The sequence below is a fragment of the Protopterus annectens genome, chromosome 17.part0, assembly GCF_019279795.1.
Source record: "Protopterus annectens isolate FY-2018-M chromosome 17.part0, PAN1.0, whole genome shotgun sequence".
Classification (NCBI taxonomy): Eukaryota; Metazoa; Chordata; order Ceratodontiformes; family Protopteridae; genus Protopterus; species Protopterus annectens.
This window is the reverse complement of record NC_056751.1, coordinates 636,730,773-636,757,612: the sequence shown is the minus strand read 5'-3', so window position 1 is coordinate 636,757,612 and position 26,840 is coordinate 636,730,773. Positions and strand designations below refer to the sequence as shown.

The following is a 26,840-nucleotide window of genomic DNA, read 5'->3' as shown; positions in this document are numbered from 1 at the left end:
TAAAATCCTCCAAAGCTAGTTATGAAAACAAAATCACCACTGATTCTAAAGACAACCACAAAGCATTCTATAGCTATGTGAAGAATCTCAGTGGCAACACTCAGATCTGCTCTGAGTTACAGCACAATAGCGCTAAATATACAGAACCAACTGATATTGCCAACATCCTGGCAGATAGGTTCACTGCTAACTTTACCCCCCTCTCACCCCCTAAAGGGTCCATCTCTATACCGGAAGAATACAAAGATCTTGTAATCACAGCTGCCCAGGTAAAAGAACACACTCTCCAAAGCCAAGAACATGGGACCTGACAACATCCCAGGTTGCGTTCTACATGAACTACAGAATGAACTGGCACCCCGCCTAAGCACAATGTTCAATCATAGCCTCACTTCAGGCTTTGTGCCCACTGCATTGCCCACAGTGATGGTGATCCCACTTCACCAAGGGGGATCCACCATGGATGCTCAGAGTTACTGCCCCATTAGTCTAACAAGCCTGGACTGCAAGGCCATGGAACGTATAATCATGGAAATTATAAACAAAGACATTGGTAATTTCCAAACTCTGGACCCCAACCAGTTCAGGTTTGTAAAAGGCAGATCATGTCTCCTAAATCTGATAGACTTCTTTGAAACAGTCACCAAAGTCATAGACAAGGTTAAGGTGGTTTACAGAGCCTATCTAGATCTTGCCAAGGCTTTTGACACCATCCCCTACTCTGGAATTATAGATAAACTCACTAAACTAGGTATAAATCCCTATGTCACAAGTTAGGTTGCCAACTGGCTCACTGACAGCACCCACATTGTGAAAGTAGCAGACTCCAAATCCGACTTCAAACCAGTGACAAATGGAGTACTACAGGGTTCAGTCCTGGGTCCTCTCCTGCTTGGTATCTACTTTTCTGAAGTACAGGCTAACACAGAAGGTATTTGGCTAGCAAAGTTCACAGATGACTGCAAACTAGGAGCCATAATCGAAACTCCTAATGATGTGGAGATCCTACAAAAGGGTCTCACTGAGACAGATGCCTGGTGTGAAAGCCATGGCCACAAGCTCAATGCCAAAAAGTGCATTGTCATTCCCTTTGGTAAAAACTCTGTACGCATGAGCTACCACATAGGTGGTAGTCTACTTAACACCAAAAGTGTGATAAAAGACCTTGGGACACAGGTGGGTAGTAGTCTCTCCTTTGATAATCATATCGCCACAGTAGTTAGGAAATCCTTCTACGTGGCACACCTCATCACAAAAGGTTTCTCATCCAGGAAAAAAGAGTTCATTGTTCCCCTCTACTCATCACTTATTAGACTCATTATAGAGTACAATGCCCCTTTAGATATGTATCTCACAAGACATCTACAACAACTGGAAAGGCTACAGAAATACTTCACAAAGAGGATTACCAGCCTCAAACAGATGCCCTATGCAGACTGTCTCAAAAAACTCCAGATTTACTCCGTCACATATCACCTACTCAGAGGCAATCTCTGCCTAACATACAAAGCTATGTCAAACCCAGAGCTATTGGACATGCTCCACTGAAAGAAATCCCAAGCCCTTCAAGCTACATGCTCTAGGGACCTAAACCTTGTCACCACAATAAACAGAACATGCTGGAGGGATAGATTCCTGTCCCAGAGACTTCCCATACTCGGGAACAAACTACCTATCTATATCAAACAAAGCTCCACATTAGCACTCTTCAAGAAAAATCTTGATGATTGAATGGAAAATAGGAAATTCACCCTGGGGAATCACCTCTGTGGCTCTGCTCAAAAGGGGCACAGGAAAATAATTTTCTTTTGTGATGAAAGCCAGGGTACCTTTTTGGCTAGGCTTATATAGGCCCTATGGTCAATAGACTGGAACCTACCTATGAACCTATGAACTTATGGGACTGTAGTTCAGTGGTTGGAACTCCTTTGTGCAGAGGAATGACTGTAGCCATCTTCCACTCCTTGGGCACAAAACCTAACTCTAGGCTCGAGTTGAAAAGTGATTCAAGTGGACCACATAGGTCATGTTTCATGCCATTTAGTAAATATCCTGGGATGTTATCGGAGCCCAGCGATGCAGTGATTTTGACTTTGTAAAGTGAGTTGAAGACCTTTTTCCCAGTAGTGGGTGGGTGGATTGTTGTACCCAGTATTTCCTTTGAACTATGAGGAAAGATATTAGCACAGGCAGAAAAATGTAAACAATATGTAGATAAATACAAAGGAAAAGTGCAAAGTAAGCAATTCACTGATGATCCAAAAAGATTTGATAGATAATGGGAAACAAAGAAAACAACATAAATACCACAAAAAAGAAGAAATGAAAATATGTTGGAGAAATATCTATGAAGACCCTGTGGAACGTAACAAAGATGCTGAATGGGTAGAAGAAGTAAAAGAACATTAAGAAGGTCAAATGTACAGGATATGAATTAGGATAACGTAAAGTAAGGTCTTTCGGCTTTTCCTGGTTAGGGGTCTCCAGTCTGCTAATGATTGGCAGTGAATTTTTATAGTGTTGAGTTGCCAACTAGGCACCCAACCTTCAAAGAAGGCACACCCACACATGCATGCACCTACCTGCATGTCTTTAAAGTTCACGTCAACCATGGGGATGAATGCAGACTCCACACAGGAGGAACTCCAGTCAAGAATCGAACCGGAGAACCTCTTGCTGTGAGGTGACAAAGCTAATTTCTGCACCACCACAGCTCATGAATTAGGATGAAGTAATGGCCACAGAAATTGAAATAAAATTAAGAAAAGCTCCTAACTGGAAAACCCCAGTCCCAGATCAGTACATAACTTCTGGCTTAAAGTATTAACATTGTTACATGAAGATTTAGCCCTGAGTAAGAACTATTTATATACATACACTGAAGATCCACCAGCCTAGTTAACAACAGAAAAAAATTATACTCTTCCTTAAGAATGAACCTGCAAGCTATTGTAAAAGCTATATATTAATAACTTTCCTTACAACAATGTATAAACTATATACTGGAATGGATGTTGACAGAGTTTATAGTTATTTAGAAGGAAACTTAATCATGGCAATAGGATAAAAGGGTAACAAAAGAAAGTCATAAGGAACAAAGAAGCATTTGTTGTTAAATAAAGTTGTAATGAAGAATTGTAAAAAAGGATAAGAATCTAAGTATGACATGGATAGATTACAAAAAAGCATTTGACAGCATCCCACATTCGTGGATAAAAGAGTGGTTACAGATGTGTAAGATACACCCTACATTGATCAATTACTTTTCAGTGACTACGAAACAGTGACAGACCACTTTGCAGCTAAGCCATGATAAAGGACAAATGATTATCCCAGGGATAAAAATTCAAAGGGGGATATTCTAGGGTGACTCTTTGTTACCACTACTCTTTTGTCTTGCCCTTAACCCATTCAGCTGTCTACATAACAGATTAGGTCCTGATTGCAATGTGGCTCCCAGACAACAACAAAGTATAAAGACTTCTCATCTCCTTATTTGTGGAAGAATTTAAAGCTGTATAGTTCATCAGATGAACGTTCTCAGATGATATAAGAATGTCATTTGGTCTTGATAAATGTGCAAAAGCAAAATTTAAAGCAGGTTTAATGCAGCACCAAGAAAATGTCAATTTGAGACAGGAGTGTGATATAAAGGAACTTGAGCAGAAGGTAGTGTATACATATTTGGAAATTTATGAAGGATTGACAATAAAACATGAACAATTGTCAACAAAACTCAGCAAAGAATATTTTAGGAGATTAAAATTAATACTGAAAACAGCCATGACATCTAGGAACAAAGTCCAAGATTTAAACCAATTTGTTCTTCCTGTTCTAACTTACAGTTTTGGGGTAATTGACTGTCCCCAAGAGCTATTGAATCAGTTCAACAGGAAAAGAAATGAACAAACAAACAAATTAAAAAAAATGTTTCACATTTATCAAATTATATATAAAAATCAGTAGATGCCAAGATTATATATCCCTCATTTTGAGGCAGGTATGAGCCTCCTTGAAATTGATTACTTGTATAGATCTGCAATCGTAGGACTGTATACATATGTGCTGACTTCATCAGACCCAAACATAGTGAAAGTTTTAAAACATGAAGAGAACAAAACTAAGATGACTTCTCTGCTTAGTTTAGCAGAAGTATGCCAGTGTCAAGCAGTAATGGAAACAAAAGCAGAAGTAGACAGAAATCAGGCAGCAAATGAATACGCCAAAAAATGAAAGACTATAAGGAGAAGGATCAGATGAGAAGGCAAGACATGCGGAAAAGGCATAAATATAGTTTCAAGTACAGAAAACATCTGGAACAACCTAATGTCGATCAAGATCTGACAAAGGAATGGTTAGGGAGAGGTAAATTTAAACCAAAAGATGAAAGATTAATATTAGCAGCCCAGGATAGTGGACTAATTACACATAGGTTTACAAAGTTTACAAAAATTTGATAGATAATGGGAAACAAAGAAAACAACATAAATACCACAAAAAAGAAGAAATGAAAATATGTTGGAGAAATATCTATGAAGACCCTGTGGAACGTAACAAAGATGCTGAATGGGTAGAAGAAGTAAAAGAACATTAAGAAGGTCAAATGTACAGGATATGAATTAGGATAACGTAAAGTAAGGTCTTTCGGCTTTTCCTGGTTAGGGGTCTCCAGTCTGCTAATGATTGGCAGTGAATTTTTATAGTGTTGAGTTGCCAACTAGGCACCCAACCTTCAAAGAAGGCACACCCACACATGCATGCACCTACCTGCATGTCTTTAAAGTTCACGTCAACCATGGGGATGAATGCAGACTCCACACAGGAGGAACTCCAGTCAAGAATCGAACCGGAGAACCTCTTGCTGTGAGGTGACAAAGCTAATTTCTGCACCACCACAGCTCATGAATTAGGATGAAGTAATGGCCACAGAAATTGAAATAAAATTAAGAAAAGCTCCTAACTGGAAAACCCCAGTCCCAGATCAGTACATAACTTCTGGCTTAAAGTATTAACATTGTTACATGAAGATTTAGCCCTGAGTAAGAACTATTTATATACATACACTGAAGATCCACCAGCCTAGTTAACAACAGAAAAAAATTATACTCTTCCTTAAGAATGAACCTGCAAGCTATTGTAAAAGCTATATATTAATAACTTTCCTTACAACAATGTATAAACTATATACTGGAATGGATGTTGACAGAGTTTATAGTTATTTAGAAGGAAACTTAATCATGGCAATAGGATAAAAGGGTAACAAAAGAAAGTCATAAGGAACAAAGAAGCATTTGTTGTTAAATAAAGTTGTAATGAAGAATTGTAAAAAAGGATAAGAATCTAAGTATGACATGGATAGATTACAAAAAAGCATTTGACAGCATCCCACATTCGTGGATAAAAGAGTGGTTACAGATGTGTAAGATACACCCTACATTGATCAATTACTTTTCAGTGACCACGAAACAGTGACAGACCACTTTGCAGCTAAGCCATGATAAAGGACAAATGATTATCCCAGGGATAAAAATTCAAAGGGGGATATTCTAGGGTGACTCTTTGTTACCACTACTCTTTTGTCTTGCCCTTAACCCATTCAGCTGTCTACATAACAGATTAGGTCCTGATTGCAATGTGGCTCCCAGACAACAACAAAGTATAAAGACTTCTCATCTCCTTATTTGTGGAAGAATTTAAAGCTGTATAGTTCATCAGATGAACGTTCTCAGATGATATAAGAATGTCATTTGGTCTTGATAAATGTGCAAAAGCAAAATTTAAAGCAGGTTTAATGCAGCACCAAGAAAATGTCAATTTGAGACAGGAGTGTGATATAAAGGAACTTGAGCAGAAGGTAGTGTATACATATTTGGAAATTTATGAAGGATTGACAATAAAACATGAACAATTGTCAACAAAACTCAGCAAAGAATATTTTAGGAGATTAAAATTAATACTGAAAACAGCCATGACATCTAGGAACAAAGTCCAAGATTTAAACCAATTTGTTCTTCCTGTTCTAACTTACAGTTTTGGGGTAATTGACTGTCCCCAAGAGCTATTGAATCAGTTCAACAGGAAAAGAAATGAACAAACAAACAAATTAAAAAAAATGTTTCACATTTATCAAATTATATATAAAAATCAGTAGATGCCAAGATTATATATCCCTCATTTTGAGGCAGGTATGAGCCTCCTTGAAATTGATTACTTGTATAGATCTGCAATCGTAGGACTGTATACATATGTGCTGACTTCATCAGACCCAAACATAGTGAAAGTTTTAAAACATGAAGAGAACAAAACTAAGATGACTTCTCTGCTTAGTTTAGCAGAAGTATGCCAGTGTCAAGCAGTAATGGAAACAAAAGCAGAAGTAGACAGAAATCAGGCAGCAAATGAATACGCCAAAAAATGAAAGACTATAAGGAGAAGGATCAGATGAGAAGGCAAGACATGCGGAAAAGGCATAAATATAGTTTCAAGTACAGAAAACATCTGGAACAACCTAATGTCGATCAAGATCTGACAAAGGAATGGTTAGGGAGAGGTAAATTTAAACCAAAAGATGAAAGATTAATATTAGCAGCCCAGGATAGTGGACTAATTACACATAGGTTTACAAAGTCCATTGAACATGTGGGAGAAAAGACAAATGCTGATTCTGTAAAACAGAACTGGAAACAGTCACACATCTTGTTGTTGGGTGTGATGAACTAATGGCAGAGGACCTATATACTGAATTACATAATATTGTGACAATACTGTTGCATTGGGCATTGTGCAAACATTACACTACTGAAGTAGCTGAGAATCACTGGAAATATGAGCCACAAAGCATTACAGAGAATGATGAAGTCTATACCACATGGGATCATTCATTACCAACAGTTCAAAAAATAGATGTGAGAAAAACAGATATAGTAGTTAATGAAAAGAAGACAAAAGTAGCACTGATCATTGAAATTGCTACACCCAGTGATTACAGTGTCTAACTTACAGAGAGACACAAAGTCATAAAATACCAGGATTTGCAGACAGAAATGAGGGCAATGTGGAAGAAAGATACTCAGACAGTTTCAATACTAGTAGGGGAATGGGTCTCATAAAAAAATGATTAGCCTGCTTATTTAGATATGCTACCGATACATGTAACTCCATAGGAATTGCAGAAGGCTTCAGTTCTAGGCACATTTCAGTTGCTCCAAAGAGCACATTTGGCTAACTTCAAAGCTAGAAACAATAACAATTTCATGAACTTTAATCATACTTTGACTTAGGAATGGTTCCATTCCCATCATGGTATGAGAAACCCAAAAGACTTGAAGAAAGCAAGCCAGGAAAAACATTTACTCCTTCAAAGATTAAATTCTAAGCAACATGGAGAAGGATAAAGGCTAAATATCAGGTAATGTCTCCATTGATCTAAAATATGCTTTTGAAACCACTGACCTTACAATACTATTAAACAATCTAAGTATTTATGGTTTCCCCAAGCAAGTTCTGAAATGGCTCATGGCTACCTGTACCATAGAACCTTTCAAATTAAATCCAACAAAAAAACATTAGCGAGCACAGCTTTTCTCATATAGTGCCACAAGGGTCAATTCTTGTCCTTTTTCTGTTCTCTTTACTTGTAAACAGTTTACCTGCGACCTACCAAAGACAAATCATGTCCTCTGTGTAGACAATATTTTCCTAATTAACACCATTTGATCATCAAAAAATAGAAAGTTCCTTAAAAATTATTTTTATCATAGTGTGGAATTGGCTTGCTAACAGTAATTTAATTCTAAAGGATCACCGTAATTGCATTAAAAACTATTAAGACTTAACTTTGCCCTCAAATTTCAAATCAAAGATCAGTCTGCTAAGTCCTTGGTTTTTGTATAGAGAAATACATAGAAATTGTCATAAACCCCTCACTTCACTACACAGTATGAAACTCTAGAAATACACTGTTACCACTGCAGGTGCACTGTAAGGTAACATTCAACATTGACAAATACTTGTTTTGCCCCTTTTACCATTTTAAGGGTAAATTGGGTTGAATTATGGTGACTAAATATGCTATTACAATGGATGATAACATGCACAAAGTGGGTTTAATGCTTGACAACATCTACAATGGTAACAAATTCATCTAAGCTCTGAGACAGATAAGTATAGTTATCACACTAATCCATCAGTTTTATGAAATAAATAAAAGATGCAGCATGCTTGACTTTCATAAGTGAAAATTCGTAGATATTTATTAAGGCAAACTATGAATCCATGAACAATGGGGAGTGAAGTTCAAAACACACCAGCTAATATGACAACATTCTTGGCTTTTATACAGTTTTTTTCTCTCATTTTCACAGTGGTTGCATTTTACAACTACAAATTGAATTTCTTAAAACCCTTTTATTTTCAATCTCAGTGGAGACAGATAAGAACCAGACAGCCCTTCCTTAAATTCACAGATTATGGATGAGCTCTCAGCAGGTGTACAGATTAGTTATTTTCCATCCAGGAGCCTTTAGACCTTCCTGCAGAGATGCATTAAACTAAATATGATCATTAAATTACATATTCATTATTGCGGTATTTAATAGCCTAGAAAACTGCATCAATGCCATGACCTTTATTTTACAACAGTAAATGTTTAGTACAAGCTCTATGTAGAACAGCACTTCATATACTGAACTGCAAGCATTCATACAAAGCTGTGTATATAGAGCAGCACAGAACATTTATGTCTTTTTTATGATTATGAATCTTTTAGAAAAAAGGTGGACTATGATGATGTTCATATTTCTGATTTTTATAGTTCATTCAGTGCATTTCTACAATGTAACAAGTTTAGTCAAAGACTGAGGCCTAGCTAGGCAGAATATTTTTTTATCAATCTTCTAATGGTTATTTGGATGAGCCAGGGTATACCTGTTGCAAGCCAATTAATATGTAAGGGGGGATTATATCATCATGAGTTAATTGCAACTATAATTCAAACTCCATCTTCAGTTAAAAACTATCAACATCACCTCCCATTCAACTGCAGCAGCAATGAATCACTAGCAAACACAAAGAAAAATGTATTTGGTTAACTTTGTTATCATGAACCTGTATCTGCTACTTGTTTACATAGCATATAACCTACAAATACTGCATTATGTCTGCCAGAGCCCACAAAATATAACCACAGCATGCAAACCTATTTTACCTAGCTCTTATTTGATTAATGCTGCCTGCATTTCTGGATATTTCCGGATATTTTCTGCTGTGCATTTACACAAAGGACATTTACACTTTATCACTCAAATGCAAGCAGCACTCAAAGTATAACGGCATAAGAAAATGCATTTCTGTGGAGTGGGTTTGGACCCCCACACTATCCATTTTGGGATTCAGCCCCCACACACCCTTACTTACATATGCTAACTCACAAGTTCCACAATAATTACTAAAAATAATTATATAGTGACCTATAATCAATGGCTTGTCAGTTAACTGTAGTATTAATTGATGGACTGTGTTGTCGAAGGATAGCAACATCTCACCAACCCACTGACAATGCATACATTCAACAGAATGCATTGTAACTATGAGGGGAGATCACCCTTAAGGGAGTATGGTAAATGAGTCCTCTTTTCTTGGGTAATAGCCAGCATCTGCCACACCATATAAGCTTTATACTGTATAGCTGCAGATCAAAGATATAATTCCCAACTCGCAAGTATTTTAGCCACCTTAGACAGTATCCAGTGCAATATACACATATCATATTTTCCAGACATGGTGTAAAAGTATAACTCTGCAGTATAGACACCTTTATGTCAATTTTCAGTAATGCTACTGCCAGGCAGATCATCCATGGAAAACCAAAAACACTAAGTGCTTTCCTTTAAAAGAATCCAATCTTTAAATATTTGAATGTTATCATTTTGGTCTAAGCAGACTGTTATAAACAGGCTGATAGCATACAATGGTCAGTACATCCAGTTTAATGCACAAGCTATTAAGGGCATGCATAAATAAATTACCAGCCACAGCCTTTTAAAATTCAATAATGAAATGTTTTACTTAAAGTAAATAAAATATAGTATTTCAGTGGAAAAATATGAAGCCAGGAATAATCATTCAGAACACTGTCTGAAGTTCAGTGAAAAGTGTCCTTTGTGTAAATGTGCAGCAGAAAAATATCTAAAACTGCAGGCAGTAACTTTGAAATAAAGGTTCTGTACAGAAGATATACAGTAAATTCTATCCCAGACTCCAATATTAGCTGAAGTTCTAATCTGTCCTGATGGCACTAGCTCTCAAAATCAGAATAGAATCCACAAAGCTCTTAACAGGCAGCTTTGGTTTTTCATGAATGCTCCAGCAGAAAATTGCCATAACCCTTGTATATCAGTCTTCTGATAATATTACCCCAGGTAGGATTTCCTGTTGGCTTCAGTTCAAATTCTGAAAAATGCTTTCCTGTTTTCACCGTCGCATACTTTTTGGGGGAGAAGTCCCAAAGAAGTTAATATTCTTTAACACAGAATAACATCTTTATGAAATATTAGACTTCAAGCACCGGAAATGTTATGTACAGCAGTGTTAGTTTCATTTTCACACTATAGTTCATTAACACAGTACCAGATGTACAGTTTGTATATACTGTTTCACATTCTTATTTTAACTATTACATATTTATTAAAAGGCAAGTACAGTGCAACTTTATCATTTAAACAATTGCTTACATTTTTCTTAATTCAATACAGCCACTGTACAATTTAGTTCACTTCTCCTCTATGTTTTTTTTTTTCATTGACCAGTTAATATTTTCTTAACTTATTACATCTTTCACGTTTGTTTCTAATTCAAGAAGAATGCATATGAATTTTACTGAGAAACCCTCAAAAGGTGAAATTTGGGGATAAGGTAATTTATCACAGACGTAACACTACCTCGTTCATTGCCTTGAAAGGCCATATGGATTTGTATTATTAGCATTACTTCCATGGTAACTGATCGTGTCATAGGACTGCATTCCCAAACTCTATGTAAGAAGCATGTTTTTGCCTACTGGTGCTGTGTAATCACATTAAGTAGTATTTGTCACTACTTTGAATGTGCTACCATACAGGTAGGGTTGCTTTTGAAGCGTCTTCAGTAAATGCAGGCATTTCTTTGTCACAGCTACATGGAATTCTTCCCTTGAAGTCTGTTACTACAATATACTAGGAGATGCTCTTCTTCCTTTGAAGAAATCTAAGTACATTCTCTGCTCCATGGTCTGAAGCATGTGGCTGCACTATAAACTGCTTGCTATAGTCAGGACTGCGTAGCACAAGGGATCAATTCAAGTCTTCCCTGAGTTTCTAGAAAGCCAGTTCAGAAGCTGGTACCAAGATAATTTCATCGGGCCTATGCTTTTGTGTAACTTCTATGAGAAGAGGGGATATGGTGCTTTAACAATGGGCAAACTTTACCCACTGTCTCACTGTCTTGAGGTATGCAAGGTAGTGACCCGGGGGGGGGTTAAGCCTTTACCTGTCTTTGAGTAGCAGAGGTAGTCCAAATCAGGAGAGCATCCACTTTGGCAGGTTATGACTGAATTTTGCCATCCCTAACTAAAAACAAAGAAGTTTGCCACAATAGTCATATCAGCCCTTTTAAGTTTGCTCATCATCTGTTTGATATGTTGCACATGTTCTTGTATGAACCAGCTAAAACTGTCATTCAGTTTAATTAATGGACATTTTGTTAAAGTAAAACAACCCAAATAGAGTGACTAATGTTGACATCTTCCTTGATATTGATGTCAAGGTACCTGACAGTAACTGTGTTCCATATCAGTAAGATACATAGCCCACCCAGTTACTCTAATGGTTCTTTCCTTCTGTGCAAAATGTTTCCATCTGTTTCTGGGTCACTATTTAGTTTCCAGTAACATACACAGAAACTTGGTGCTTTCATCCTATTTTTGGCATTAACAGCAAATGTGAAACCGAAGGACTGCTGGATTCCTGAATTGCTGCCACTTTCAATATCTTTTGCAGATTCTTCTGGTGTGTTTGACTTGCTCAGGTACCCTGCAAGGATTCTGTTTAATTCGTCTTCAGGTTTCTGTACCCACATGGAGTTTTTCTATTTTGGTGCACCCTAGGATAACACTGAACATATCCCAGGGTCTTGTAGCACCACTGGCATTTCATTTTTTAAGCCTCACCTCCTCCCAATCTCTGCAGGACCACTACCTGATGGCTCCCCTACCCTCTTCCAATCTACCCGTTTGCTCCATGGAGTGGAAGCTGAGAATTTCTGAACTATACAGTAGGCCTATTTGCCCATTGTATCCAACACTGAAAGTCCTATATGTGAGGGTCGGGTTTTATGGAGCAGGACAGCTTGCAGATCCTTCAGAGTGGCCTATCCATCCCACATAATAGGTTCAATTGGACATATGATAGCTGCTTGGTTAGGAGAGGAGGAATGCATGCTCCTACACATCTCTTATTTCTTCATTTAGCACAGAAACCTCTACCCAATGCCTGCATCACTAATGACATAATGGGATAAAGCCCTAACTACAGTCCAGGTGACCTAGATTCAGTTAGCAGTTTAGGTGCTTGACAGCACAAGTTGGAAAGGTAGGCATGCCCTTCCTAGGAGAGAGGGGTGGTTTCTTGCTGATTCAGGCACCCTATTCTTGTAAATGATTTCTGTTATTCAGTGAGCACAGAGTCAGAAGGGGAGATTGGTACAGGGATGATGATGATGATAGTAGTCCTTGCTGACCGAACACAAGAGAGCATGACCTAAATGATAGAGGGGTAAAAGCTAACCCTATAGTGATGTAGATGGTTGTGTCACCACCCAGGGAGAGGGGTTAGGTCATTCATACAGATTCCTGTCATTACCAGGATGTCAGCAAGAGCAACAAACACTCAAGTGTTCGGTCTGGATGACAGAGCCTCCAAATGGCTCTAACGGCTCCCTATTGAAATCTCAAAACTCTCAGTAGCAACTGCCATTATACAAAAAAAAAAAAAAACTGAGTAAATATTAAACATTGCTTTTACAGGTAAATAGGTACTTACCAGGCCTGAAATGCAGAAGACCATTAATGAACGTAGCCCAAATCTCCAGTTGTTCCAGAGCACTTTCTGGTTAAGTGGCTTCATCAAGGTCACACAGTAGGCAAATGAAGGGTGAAGGAATCAAAACCTGTACTACAGGAAGTATCTCAATCATTATAGTTTCATAGTTTCATAGTTTAGTACTAGGCTATCTGCCCTGGGGCATTTGTAAGTGTAGCCCTAGTGATGTGGCTTTCGCCACCCCATGTAGTGGTACTAAAGTGTACAGAATAAATTTAGAATACTGTGCCTTTGACTAGTAGTGACACATTGAAGACCCCCTTACTTATTAAGATTAGTTTACTGTGCCTCTGTCTAGTAGTGACACAGGGATGACCCCAGGGGTAAACCTACAATCTCCCATCCACTCGTCAAGATTTCTCTTGAAGAGAGTCAGTGAGAGGCTCTGCCTAACATGAACTGGGATTCTGTTCCAGAGTGTGGGAAGCCTCTGAGTTATAAATCTGTCCCTCCAGCATGTTCTGTTCATATTTGTGCTGAGGTTTAAATCTTTAGCTCTCGTGGTTCTTATGGATTTGGATTTTTTGAGGTGGAGCATGTCCCTCAATTCCTGGTTGGACATGGCCTTGTACGTCAGGCACAGATCACCTCTGAGCAGGCGGTATGCTACTGAATAGAGCTGGAGTTTCTTTAGCCTGGCAGCATATGACATATGTTGGAGACCCTTGATCCTCTTGGTGAGGTACTTCTGGGGTCTCTCCAGCTGTTGTAAGTGCCGGGTGAGGTACATACCAAATGGGGCATTGTACTCAATCATGGGCCTGATAAGGGAGGCGTATAGGGGTACAATGACCTCCTTTGATCTGGATGTGAACCCCTTCATGATAAGGTGGGCAAGGTAGAAAGTCTTTCTAACCACTTTGGCAACGTGGGTGTCAAATGAGAGGTCACTATCGACTTGGGTCCCCAGGTCTCTGATTACTTTTTCCGTACTCAGTGGGTTACTGTCTATGTGATAATTTGTGGGTACTTTGTTTTTCCCAAAGGGGATGACTATACATTTCTTGGCATTCAGTTTAAGGCCATGATTTCGGCACCAGTTGTCCGTTTCGGTGAGGCCTTTCTGTAGGATGTATGTGTCAGCTGGTGTATCGACTATGGCGCCTAGTTTGCAGTCATCTGTGAACTTTGTCAGCCAAAACCCTCCCACGTTTGCTTTCACATCTGAGAAGTAAATGCCGAACAAGAGGAGTCCCAGGACAGAGCCCTGTGGGACACCACCTGTGACTGGCTTTGAGTCTGACATGGCTTCTGCAATTTTGACTTTATGGGTTCTGTTCTTTAGCCAGTTTGCAACCCATCTTGTTACATATGGATTTACATTTAAGCTGTTTAGCTTGTCTATGATGCCTGAGTGGGGTACTGTGTCGAGGGCTTTAGCCAAGTCCAGGTAGGCTGTATAGACTGCTTTGCCCTCATCAATGGCTCTAGTGACTGTTTCAAAAAAGTCAACCAGGTTCAAAAGGCAGGATCTGCCCTTTACAAAGCTGAACTGGGTGGGATCATGTGTCTGTAGGTCCCCAATGTTGTTGTTTATGAGTTCTATAATGATTCTTTCCATAGCTTTGCAGACCAGGCTGGTTAAGCTTATGGGGCGGTAGTTCCCAGGGTCTGTAGCGGAGCCTCCTTTGTGGAGTGGGACCACTGTTGCTGTACGCCAGTGTTCAGGTACATATCCTGTAGTAAGGCTAAGGTTAAATAGCATTTTTATATGCGGGTTTAGCTCCTCTTGGAGTTCACGTATCACGCAGCCGGGGATACCATCAGGTCCCATTGATGCTGTGTTTTTTGCTTTGCTGAGGGCGGCTCTCACCTGGACATCTGAGATGACAGGGAGGTTACATTCAGCTGGGATAAGTATTTCTTCTTTTGGGGGTGAGGGAGGGGAGAAGTTTGCACTGAACCTGTCTGCCAGAATGTTGGCAATATCTGTGGGTTCGGTAAATTTTTTGTCGTTGTGTACTAACTCTGAGCATATCTGAGGGTTTCCGCCTAGGTTTCTAACATAACGGAAGAATGCCTTGTGGTTATCTTTAGTGTCCTTGGCGATTTTTCTCTCAAAGTTGGCCTTGGATGTTTTTATGAGAGAACATAGCTTTCTACTAGTGCTGATCAGAGATGCCTTCCCTTTATGGGATTTTGCTCTGTCTTGCATTAGCTTCCTTCTTTTGTTATACAATTTTGAATTAGCAGCTGATAGCCTTAATTCTCTGTGCCAAATGCTAAACTATTAAACCTTTTTTTTTTTTTGCAGAGAAACAAGCCTTCCTGCAACTCTCTTATTACAGTTGAAAGCCCCCAACTCTTCCAAACTTATATATACTAACTTTGAGATTGCCATATCATGGAGAAAAGGGAATATTCCAAGAAATTAGAATCTCAGACTTAGCATATGTAAGTCAAAATTTTGGGCCATTTGGTCTCCACATTCTGGGACTTCCCAGTGCAGGTCCCAAGATTTGAAATGGTTACCGTTTCTTACTCTATGGAATCTGATGGAAGATTTCACAGTCCTATGGAATAACTGGGTTTGAGTCCAATAGGAGGGGGCTAATAATAAATCTAGCAGGACAAGAAATAGGACCTAGAAAAAATATTCCTGCCTGATTTAAGGTTATACAGCTCAACTATTACAGGCAAGCAATACACCCACTCACCAGTAGGTGACACCAATAGCTCAGGCATAGGAGCCTCTCTCCTGCCAAGATGAGTAAGCCGGCATTGGCATCCTCCACACAACCTTTCCCTCAGATGTCAGTGCCATTAATCAAAGTATTTGTCAACAGAAAACTGTGCAATACACTGAAGAGTAGCATTTGCAAGATTTATTCAAATATTCAGCTCCTAATAAAATAATTTAGGCACATGAACTATAGTTAACAATCTGTAAAATGTTAATATTGCCTAAAATAGGAGACAACTATATTGATGCACATAGAGTAAACAATTAAATAGTATCAGATAACTTTCATGAACATGTTTCTTGGCATATGCGTTTTCTTGAGATGTTCAGGATGTTATAAATATATCTCTAAGTTGTATTTTATAACAGTACAACTTTCGTAATCCTTGACCCTCATTTGCATTGATTGTTTTAAGCATGTATTACTTTTAATAACATTAAGAGTAAATCAGGTGGGATAAGCATTGCCTGCTAAACTCAGTCAATAGTGCACAAATCACAAATCAAAGTCATAACAAATAAAGTCTACCAAAGCCAAATTTACCTTAAATTTGGCCTCCCAGGCAAAGGACAACCACAAAGCATTGTTTAGCTCTGTCTGTAACCTCAAAGGCAATACACAATTGTGTGCAGAGCTTATCGTAAATGGAGCCATCTATACTGAGCCAGAAGATATAGCAAATCAACTGGCTGACAAATTCAGCACCAGCTTTACTCTTCTCTCCCCGTTAACCTTCCCTCAGGAACTACCAACAAATATAATTCCCCTGCTATCAGTAGGGAACGGGTCCTTAATGCTGTCTCTAAGGCCAAGAACACTGCATCAATGAGCCCAGACAATATCCCAGGATGCCTTCTAAATAGCATGAAACATAACCTATCAGGGCCTCTGGCATTACTATTTAACTGTAGCCATGAAACAGGCTTTGTGCCTCATGAATGGAGAACAGCAGCAGTCATCCCTCTGCACAAAGGAGGACCATCTGCAGACCCTGGAAACTACAGACCCATAAGTCTGACCCATCTCATATGCAAAGCTATAGAAAGAATTATCATGGAAATGATCAATAATGATATAATAATCTTCCAGACACTGGACCCAATCCAATTTGGTTTCATCAAGGGCAAGTCATACCTACTCTACCTAGTGCACTTCCTTGAGAAGGTTATCAAAGCAGTAGATGGTGGTAAAAGGGTTCACACTGTCTACCTTGACTTGGCCAAGGCATTTGACACAATACCCCATTCAGACATTGTTGACAAACTCAAGAGGATAGGTACAAACCCGTATGTCACCTGATGGATAGCCAGCTGGCTCACAGACAGGACCCAGGAAGTTAGAACTGGGAAGTACACCTCTACAAAGAGGCCAGTCGCAAGTAGAGTCCCTCAGGGATCAGTCCTTGGACCACCCTTATTTGGCATTCTGACGTCAAGGCCAATGTCAATGGCTTCTGGCTGACTAAATTTACAGATGATTGCAAATTAGAAGCTATCATTGAATCCTAAACTGCCACAAATGTTATCCAGGAAGGGCTGATGCAGACAAACAACTGATGTCAAAGCCGTGGACTGAAACTAAACGCTAAGAAATGTATAATAGTATCCTTCAGGAAGTCATCTACTCCTAGTAACTATCATATTGACAACACACCCCTAAGAGTTGAGCCAGTAGTCAGGGACTTAGGGATGCACATAGACAGTAAACTAGCCTTTGACCATCACATGTCTACAGTAGTGAGGAAATCATTCTATGTTGCACAACTTATAAACAAAGGTATGGCATCTAGGTCCAAGGAAGTCATTTTTCTACTGTATTTGGCATTCATCAGACCTGTCATTGAGTACAATGCCCCCTTTGGTATGTATCTAACCTGGCATATCCAACAATTGGAATGTCCACAGAGGTTCCTCACTAGAAGAATACAGGGCATAAGTAAAATGTTCTATGCAGACCACCTCAAGGCCCTATGCTGTTGAGGAAGAGCTAAGCCTGGCATACAGGGCACTGTCAGACCCCTCTCTTATGGACCTCCTGCATATCCACCAAACAAACAGCACCAGAATTACCCATTGTAAAGACTTAAACCTTGCCAATGATATAAATAGGAGCTGTTGGAGGGACAGGTATGTGTTCCACAGACTACCCTGTCTCTGGAACAGGCTCTCCACCCATGTGAAGAGGAGTCCTTTCCTAACCCAATTCAAGTGTAACTTGGACAGTTGGATGGGAATCAGGAAATTCATCCCTGGTAGGCACCTATGTCTTTAAAGGACACAGGCAGCCTGTAAATGGTTCATCTCCCAGGCCCCTACTTGTAAACCTTTCATTTCTCAAGCCCCTGCTTACACTTATCAAGGGTACTAGAATTTGTCAGAGATTTAGGATGCATGGTTAGGCTTAAAAAGGCCCTTGTTGTCATTAGCCTAGTAAAAACGTATGAACCTATGAATCATAAACCTGGAATCATAAAAAATCTGGAAAAAGGCCAGTGAAAAGTAGACACAACTGGCCAAAAATCTATATGCTGATTAACATTAAATTTGCATATATAATTATGTAACCCAGCCCACTCTAATGGAATTGTGGGATATCAACTTTTAAACGCAAACTGAAGAACTGTGAAGTGATACTTTAACTCTCCCATGGAATAGAACAATTAGTTTTCTCACCTTCTTTTTAACTACATTGCATAATGATACACATATTCCTGCATATTATCTTTTTGTTGTCATATCTTAGAGTCAATAAAAAATAACTAGAAAGAAAATATCAATTGAAAATACTTAATTTATTCTAGTAGTAAGCACATTCATACTACCTGAAGTCACATTAGATCATAATTTAAAATTTGTATAACACCTTTGTCACAAACTATTAAAATCAAGGACTCACACTGTGCAAAACATTTATGACTGACTTTGGTAAAATTACTAGTCCTAGTACTTATATTCTTTCATGTCTTTCAAATATTTTATATATCCCAAATCTTGCCACCAAATTTCAAACATATCTGCACTCAAAACTGAAGCAGATATCTCACAAAAAATGTCTAATTTGCCTCTACTCACTTAGCAAGAGCCCTTCTGATTACAGCATTCATGCAAGATACTGGTGAAGAAAATAGGCTTTTCAAATGTACCATCAAGAATTTGTGTCTCAAGGATTGCTGACTCAAACCAGTTGCATTTTTTATCCTTTTCATTTTCGTCTGTCTGCAAGCCTTTAATTTCATTTTAATTAAATCTGACTTTCAGAACTGTTAATCTGAAGTATTAAAATAAACAAATGGCAGAAACTTTCCTTTAATTATAATAAACAAAATCAATCAATGACACCTAAAGCTAGATCAGGAATGTTAGCAAGCAAAAATCACTTGTACAGGTACATGAAGCAAAGAGCGTGCTCTGCTTCCCTGAGAGAGTTTCCACTGATGCACTTCTCTGATGAAGCTTCAAATGTCAGTGTCTAAACCAGCACGAAACAGAAAGACTCCTTTAATAACTAGCCTAATACAAAAGCATGGCTAGTCTGTTTTTGGATTGTGTGAGTTGGTACGGTGGGGATATAGTCTAAGATGAGATACATGCATTATTAATATGTTTAAGTGCTACACCAGTACCAATACATGACACTTATAAACATCAGAGAAATGTCTCTAAGCTGGACATTTTCAGGTCATAATTTGAAAAGAAAATCAGGTGTAGTAACATTCTGACCATCAAGGCTACCTATCAATTATTATCTAGTCGCTTTTTTTTCTTTTACTGCGGTGGTGGTGCTGCGGTAGCGTTGTCGCCTCACAATAAGACGTTGCCCCGTTCGATTCTCAGTTAGAGCATCTTCTGTGTGGAGACATGCGTGAATGGGCGTTCCTTCATTGAAGGTTGTGTGTCAGGCCCAGCAAGTTGGCACGTAAAAATCTACTGCCAATCATTAGCGGACCGGAGTTCCGCTGTGGCGACCCCTAACCGGGAAAAGCCGAAAGACACAACAACAACAACAACCTGGAGGTGGAGGAAGTCAAGGTAAATTTTCTCATATTTGTTGTTCTACACTGTCTGAAGAACTCTCAGTCTGATTCTCTCTCAAAGACTGTGTACTGTCTACAGTGTGCACTCACTGAAGTGAAGATTTAAAGACCAGTCCCATGGTCTGACTCTGTAGCTCGACTGCTGCACTTTAAGTACTAATGGCTTACAGCTCATTTTTTTTTTTTTTAATTTAAAACAAAAAACAGATCAAAATTAATGCTTGAGACTCTAGGGAGTCATCCTCCACTGCTGCTCCATTACCCGTAACTGTCTGCTACTGCTAACTTAATTACATCCAGCCTGGTAGCCAGGGTTATCGATTCCACAACAACCATTAATAGTCCATTCACTGCTGCAACTTGAAAGTGAAATGACAGTGTGCAACCACCATGACGTTACAATCAGAGCCACTGAGCCAGGTAAACAAATAGCGTACACACCCTATCCAGCCCTCAGCCGAATTCCAATAGGCTAGTATCTGCCTTACAAAGCTTAACGTCATTGCACACTTCCCTGCACATGATGATGCCAGCAACAATTTAGCCAAAAAAAAATACAAAACAATCCTGGGAAATTCAGGAATTAAAGGGGCCACTTGGGAATTCATGGCACTCCATTATTTTTCCCTCAAAACTAGTAAATACCAAGGAATTCTGAATGGTTGAGAGGTATGCGATGAACCTAAGAATGTCTGTATCATAGTGATTCAAGGAATAATTTAAAATTAACAGATGTCATTTCTTGCTCCTATCAGTGATTTACTTGTTTTATTAGTTACTTATTTATTTGTTAACTAGACAAACCCAGTATACACAAGTATTCCTTTGCAGGGACAATTGAGTTGCTCAGAGTCCTGCAGTTTGTAAGTAAAAACTAAGGGGAGCAAATCTGGGGCTGCAGGAGGAAATTCATTAATAACATTAACCTTCTGAGCTAAATTGCCAGACACTTGTGGTTAGGAGTGGTTGAGATAAGACATCTGATAGAATTCCTGTGTGGTCTTCCTTCAGGTGGTTGAAAGTAAATTGCCTCTTTTATTGAGCATGTTTACTCAGGATTCTCCTAGCTCATTTGTGTTTTTGCCCACAAAGTAATGTAGCAATCTAAAAGGGTTTGACATTTCCATTTTTGTAGACTCCAAGAACAAAATAAAGTGCCCAGACAATGAACTATTTTTCACATTTTCTGAGTTATGATAGATCAACCTAGTGCAAGAATGTCTACAACAATGTGGTCTGGGAGCTGACTACAGGAAATACTTGCCCCTTGCAAAAATACTTGTTCTAATTTCTTAGGAATACATTTGCACGAAGCCCAGTACAATCCTACTGTAGTTGTTTCATGCAGTACTGTGCTTGAGTTATTGTCTCATATGATTATGTATCAGAAGTTGTGTTAAGATCTTGTGGGTTTGAAGCAGATGTGGTACATAGACCCTGGTGTGTTATGTCCAATGATGCACAGAGATCATATATTGCAGTGATACTGCACTGTGCTAGGAACTGATTTACTGTAAATGATCTGGGTTTAAGAGCTGCAGTGATTTCACTCAGGAAATACAAAGGTCCATACACATTTACTTGGATCAGTTCTATCTTTTTGCATGCTCTTCTGAGTTTGTGCTAATTGTGCCATATGTCAACATTCACAATCTGCATCGGCTTACCTTTTCCATTGGTGCTTGAGAATGCTGCTTATTTGTTTTAGAATCCGCACAAATATCAGGATCTGCCGGGTTAGATATATATTTACAGCTTGTATTTAAGCAATGCAAACCTGACAGCACTAGAACATAGATCTAAAAAGATCTGCTTTTTCAGATCTGTCTTGCTACAGGCAAGTTTTTATTGATTATTGTTTTTTCTTCTCTCTAACTTCCCATTTGGGAGCATACACATATCATCCACACAGTTCCTTTACTTTATTATCATTCAGTTTTATACATGTATATATAGAAACGCTTAGTATTAGCTGCATTGTGTTTTTAGTACCTAAGCTGCAACATATAGTAAAGGTAGCTTACAAAACAGTTACAGTTTAGCTCTCTATTGAAATATCAATATTGAAATGTGAAGTGCTGACAAGCCAATAAAAAAGAAACCAAAACTCTGGGAGAAGATTTAATCTCAGACTTTACGCTTCTCCTTTAAACTTTTTTGCAGAGGGTCAAGCTGCCCTGCATTCTCCCTGGTCTGAACTTATATATACCAACTCTAAGATTGCCATTCCTCAGAAATAAGGGAATATACTGATAAATGTCCATCTCTGAATTTTAAGTCAATTTTTGGCCATTCATGTTCTGTCTTAATACTTGCTCTAGTGGGTCCTGACATTTAAATGGGTACCTTACAGGCTTACAGGGTTCTGCAGTTCTGAATTCTTCCACATTTGTCACATTGTATTATCATCTGTTCAGTGTCACCCTACTGGCTAAGGATGAAATGGACACTTGTATCTATATCACTTGCTTGATTATGTAAAGGAATTAAATACATTTTTTTCTGATTAAGTGATTTGTTCGGAATCATATGCTAGACATAGGAAAAAAGATCAACAAATTACAGCTCACATACAAGTATATAATTAGGGACATTATAACACCCAGAGAACAACATGTTATTCAGCTGACATGTTTTGAAGACCTAGAATTTTTATTATCTAGAGGAAAACTTTCTTTACTAATTAAAGTAAAATATGTTGAGTGACAATCATATTGGCTTGATTATAATTTCTTAGCTAATACAGTACAGACAAGAATATTTATCATAGGTTCATAGGTGTGTACTAGGCTAATTGCCCTGGAGCCTTTACAAGCCTAGCCCATAGGATTACCCTGGCATTGTGCCACCCGACCTTAGTTCCTAGTGCTTCTGTCGAGTAGAGCCACTGGAGTGATCCCCGGGGTGAATTTTCTATTTCCCATCCACTCATCAAAATTTATCTTGAAGAGGGCCAGTGAGGTGCTCTGCTTGACTTGTATGGGAAGTCTATTCCCTAACATGGGCAGTCTCTGGGTTATGAACCTGTCCCTCCAGCATGTTCTGTTGATTGTGGTAATGAGGTTGAGGTCTCTGTAGCGTGTGGTGTGGATGGATTGGGATTTCTTTAGATGTAGCATTTCTAACAGAGCTAGGTTAGACATGGCTTTGTAAGTCAAGCAGAGATCGCCTCTAAGTAGGCGATATGAGACAGAGAATAGCTGGAGTTTTTTTTGAGTCTGTCCATATAAGACAAGTGTTTAAGGCCTAGGATCCTCTTTGTGAGGTACTTTTTTGGCCTCTCCAGTTGTTGCAAGTGTCTAGTGAGGTACATGCCAAATGGGGCATTGTACTCGATGACTGGCCTAATGAGGGAAGAGTACAGGGAGATAATGTCCTCTTTCTTCCTCGATGCAAAACCCTTAATAATGAAATGTGCCACATAGAGAGACTTTCTGACCACAATGGCAACGTGGTGGTCAAAGGAGAGGTTACTGTCAACCTGTGTTCCCAGATCTCTTATAATGCCTTCTGTGTTCAGTGGGCTACCATCAATGTGGTAATTCAAGGGAACCGGGTTTTTCCCAAGGGGGTTGACCACACATTTTTTGGCATTGAGCTTAAGGCCATGGTTCTGACACCATTCATTGGTGTCATTGAGGCCTTTCTGTAGGATGTCAACATCACTTAGGGAGTTAATAATAGCTCCCAACTTGCAATCGTCTGTGAACTTTGTCAGCCAGAGTCTCTTTGTGTTGGCCTGGACTTCAGAGAAGTAGATACCAAACAGGAGAGGACCTAGGACCGAACCTTGTGGGACTCCACTCGTGACTGGTCGGCAGTCTGACTTGGAGTCAGCTACTTTCACACTGTGGGTTCTATCTGTGAGCCAGTTTGCAACCCACCTAATGATATAGGGGTTGATGCCTAGCTTAGTGAGTTTTTCTATGATTCCTGAGGTGGGAATGATATCAAAGGCCTTGGCCAGATCAAGGTAGGCTGTATGAACCACCTTGCCTTCATCCACAGCTCTGGTGACTGACTCAAAGAAGTCGACCAAGTTGAGCAGCCATGATCTACACTTCTCAAAACCAAACTGTGTAGGATCCAGAGTTTGGAGATTCCCTATATCCTTGTTTATTAGGTCCATGTTGATGCATTCCATAGCTTTGCATATCAGACTTGTCAGACTAATTGGACAATAATTCCCAGGGTCTGTAGTCACTCCTTCTTTGTGGAGCGTGATGACTGTAGTAGTGCATCATTTGGTAGGGACAAATCCTGAGGTGAGGCTGTGATTGAACAGGGCACACAGGTGAGGTGCCAGTTCACTCTGTAGTTCATGTAGAACACACCCAGGGATATTGTCAGGTCCCATAGAAGCTGTATTCTTGGCCTTGGACAGTGCTGTTTTAACCTGTGCAGCAGTAATACTGGGTGCCTGGCAATCTACTGGTATTGAGATTGGTCCTTTGGGGGGAGAGAGGGGTAAAGTTAGCACTGAATCTGTTGGCCAGTATATTGCCAGTATCTGTTGGCTCGGTGTAGGAGGTACCATTGTGCAGTAGCCCAGAGCAAATCTGGGTATTGTTGTGGAGATTCTTTACATAACTATAGAAGGCCTTGTGGTTGTCTTTACTATCTGCTGTAATTCTGTTTTCATAGGTAGCTTTAGAGGATTTGATGAGGGATCTCAACCTTTTGTTGAGGCTGATAAGGGAGTTCTTCCAGTCTTGGGACTTCGCCTTATTCCACATCAGTTTCATCCTTCTCTTGTAGAGTTTGTTTATGGCAGGAGAACACCAGATTGGCTTCCTTTTTTTTGAGGAGAGCATCTTAGTTCTATTGGGTATGGCGAGATTCATGCATTTGTGTACGTGTTTGTACAGTGCACTGGTGTATGACTTGGCAGTCATGCAACTATTCTCCATTTGCATGGGTGCCGTGAAGTTAGCCATCTCTGTTTTTAGGAGTCCAGAGTTAGCTTTGGAGAAGTTTTTCATGGTGGTTACCTTTGTGGGGGGGGATTTCCAAAGTGATTAGTTTGTGTTCGGATCTAACCAGGGAGGACTTGACTATTGGTGTAGAGCAACGGTCACCCATGTTAGTAATGACCAGGTCAAGGATGTTGTAGCTGGCCCAGAGCATTAGAATTAATGAATTCCAGAAAGCATTGGGCAAGTGTATTGGTACCTGAGTAGTTTTCCCAGTTAATGGAGGGGTAGTTGAAGTCACCCAGTATGAGAGTGTTAGGTTGGTCCCTAATATTCTCCAGGGTGCTTAGGAACATGGAGTGTGAGTCTTGGGACATGGTTGGGGACCTATAGCAGGCTACAACCTGAATCGCTGCCTTACCCAGTGTTAGCTGCATCTGAAGTATCTCAAATGCATTATGTTGGGCTACCAGTCTGGAGGTGTGTGCATCCTTTTTAAATATGAAAACGCCACCACCTTTGGAGCTTCGGTCCAGGTTCTGGGGCCGAAAGGTATGGAATGAGTTATAGCCTAGTAGTGCAAGGGTGCTTTCTGCTGCCTTGAACCAGGTCTCTATTACAGCACAAATGTCGATGTTCTCCATTTTAAGGAGTGCTTTGAGTGAGTGTATTTTGATATTTAGACTTCTAGCACTGGGCAACATGACTCTCAAATCGCATTTGTTTGTAGCTGTTACAGTGGTAATTTGGTCTTTGGAACACTGCCTAAAAAAGGCACTATAGGGGTGGCAAGAGCCTTGGCCAGTATCCGGAAGCCCGGGGTGACAGATGCAGGCCATCTCTGGCAAGGCATTGAGGTCTGTCAGTCATGTCATCCCAGGCAGACAGATACTGGATCCTCTTAGAATGACACCAGAAACTTAGCCAATTGTTGAAATCAGTCATTTTCTGCTTGTACTGTGGTATCATTCTGGGTGATGGTAGGATGCTACTCAGGGCTAGGGTCATACCCACCTGGGCTACATAATCCAAGAACTCCTCCATGTCTCTTTTCATGTAGTCCAGGGAGGTACGTCTCAGATCATTCACACCCACATGTTCAATGACAGAGTCATATTTGTACCTGTTGTTGAGGGACCTGAGTGCTTGCATTATGTGGCGGATCTTGGCACCTGACAGGCAGCTGACTGTTGCTTTCTCCTTATTCAACCTAGTGAGTAGGACATCAGTGTGCCTCACTATTGCGTCACCTATAACCAGTGTGTTGGGCATGCTGTTTACGCTTAGGGGCTTTGGTTGAGTGGCACACTGTTTAGGAGAGTTATGTGTCTCATCATTATTGTTGTGTTGTGGTGGTCAGGTATGTTTCTGCCTTGGAGGTCTCTGCTGTTTGTGTAGATTTTTACAGAGAGCCTCTGCGAAAGTGGGTGTGTGGTTTGTGATTTTATGTAAAGGCAGTACTGTTGTGTGTTCAAGAGGGCTATGTGTTCCATGTGGTGTGGTGCAAGTGTTGACCTTCTCCTCTTGACCAGCTATTCCAGTCTTGGCTGGAGAGTGTGTGGCTTCCAATTTGGATATATAAGTGTATCTCTCACATGTCTGAGTGTTGGGAGGTAAGACGAGAAGGTTGTCAGTGTACATGAGGCAGTTGCTACATTGCCTCAGGATCCTCAAGTTCACCAGGTTGATAGGAGAAAGCACAGGGAACTGACCTTTAGACATGCCTGGAGGGGTGGGCATTAATAAATACCTGAGCTGTTTCCTTGTAGAATGTTTAATGCTGGTGGCACTTTTGTGTGCTACAATAATTGCTACAAAAAGTCTGGTAAAGTGCTAAACTAATAAGCTAGTAAAAGTGCAGGAGAGGAGAGAACTGGGAGATCTAAGGGAAAAATTGAAGAGCAGACTTTGGCAGCGCTCAGAAGCTTACAAACAGTCCTGGATACAGCAAATCTGTATTTGGACTAGATTAGTTACAGGAAAGGGGGGAAGCAAGCACAGATGTGGACTTTTCATCCAGAAAGTTGAAGGAGATGGAAAAACTGCCCAAACGGCCAATAAGCTACTATTTCTGGGA

The 26,840-nt window shown here is 39.7% G+C and overlaps 1 protein-coding gene across 1 annotated transcript in view; it reads left to right on the top strand.

The window, feature by feature from the left end:
• LOC122791721 (circularly permutated Ras protein 1-like) overlaps positions 1–26,840 on the top strand; it is a gene marked incomplete in the record, with an annotated part of 735,169 nt that overhangs the window by 707,097 nt on the left and 1,232 nt on the right.